This window comes from Carlito syrichta, unplaced genomic scaffold, assembly GCF_000164805.1.
Source record: "Carlito syrichta isolate Samal-C Ts95f unplaced genomic scaffold, Tarsius_syrichta-2.0.1 Scaffold315828, whole genome shotgun sequence".
Taxonomy (NCBI): Eukaryota; Metazoa; Chordata; class Mammalia; order Primates; family Tarsiidae; genus Carlito; species Carlito syrichta.
In genome coordinates this window covers 316,305-317,847 of record NW_007259924.1, presented here as the reverse complement: position 1 = coordinate 317,847, position 1,543 = coordinate 316,305, and the positions used below count along the sequence as shown (strand labels likewise).

General features: G+C 50.6%; 1 protein-coding gene across 2 annotated transcripts in view; it reads right to left on the bottom strand.

Annotated features, from left to right (window-relative positions):
* WDR81 (WD repeat domain 81) overlaps nt 1-1,543 on the bottom strand; it is a 20,485-nt gene that overhangs the window by 17,915 nt on the left and 1,027 nt on the right. The window lies entirely within an intron of this gene.

Here is a 1,543-nt window from a genome sequence, read left to right as displayed (position 1 = left end):
AAAATAGACAGTAGCATAATAATTGTAGGGTACTTGAGTAGTTATTTAATTTTTTCTGTGTGGTGGATTTTGTTACAAATGCCCCACTCACACACACACACACACATATTCTTTAAAGGGCTGTGGTTTTCGTGAAGATTATACAAAACACTTTTGGTTGTCACAACTGGTGACAGGAGGGCTGCTGCCGACATCTAGGGTAGTGCCCGTGAACAGTGCTGAACATCGTACAGTGCACAGGGCAGCCCTCCCACGACAAGAAATTATCCAACTTAAAATGTCAGTAGTGCTGAGGCTGAGAAATCCTGAACTCAGAGCCTGTGCTTTTGGCCTGGAGGGATGGGGAATGTCAGTGAGCAGAACAAAATAGAAAAGGGCCACCCCGAGGGCCTTGAGTGGGAAGGGGATGGGATTTCTATGCTCAGGATAATGGAGAATGGGGCAGCTGGTGAGACTTCTCTTTCTTCCAAGCTTGGCCAAGGCCCTGCTCAATTTCTTCCAGCCTTGCCAAGTCAGTCCTGGGACTTCACACTAAGCTTGTCCTGGAGTGACCCTGACTCCCAACTCAGGGTTGGGGCAAAATATTTACGGAGGTCTTCCTGCAGGACTTCCTAGCCAATGCCCCTGGTTTCTAGGGCTAGTATGTTCCATCTGCAGTCCTGGAGTAGCTCCAGTTAACACTCTTGCTGTGGGGTGCAGTCATGTGGGCAAGGTACTGCTGAAAGTAAAAAATACGGCATTCAAAGGAGCAGGTGGCATGTGAGAACAGTCAGAAATGGAGTGAATGGGCAAAGCCAGGAGGATTCCCTTAGCAGTGCCCTGTCTGAGAAAGACCAGGACAGCTTGAGCAGGGCATAAGGGGCAGCTGGCCTGGGTAGCAGGGTTCTAACCCCTAGGGTTTGCTCTTCACAGCCATTCCTTTCCCCTGGGCTCAGTCCTCAGCTTCACGGTGCCTTCCCCAGTACCCACTCCTGGAGTACTCACACACCCAGCCAGCCGCTATTCTGGGCCTCCCCAATACTGGCCTCCCCCCTAGACCAGGGAGGACAAGGCTGAGCTGACTGTGCTGACAGGAAATACCTCTCGTTCCAAGCCCAGAACCTCTGAAGGAGCGGTTGGGAGTTGGGGTGGAGAGGAGAAAGAGTGATGGAGAAAAAAAAGATCATGCAATCATGTCCCCTAAATTTGGGGTTCCATTTTCTTCCTTCCCTCACTATTCTGGGAGGGGGGGTGGATAAGGGGATGGAGGAGGGCAGGCAAGGAGGAGGATGTGGTAACAGCTGATTCGTCCCCAGAGGTCACACTTTCCAACAATCAGCTGTTACTGGGCAGGAAGGCAGGAAGTCTCCTTAAAGGCACAATGTTCTGAACACAGGCTCAGAATTCTGGAGCTCCAAAGAATCTTATCAATTACATGGTGGAGCCCTATTTCACACAGAAGGAACTATCTTAAACTCCAAGTTCATCTCTTGGTTCAGTGACCCTCACCACCTATTTGGAGCCATATGTTTTTCTGGTGGGGGACGGTGGGAGGGAGGAGTGA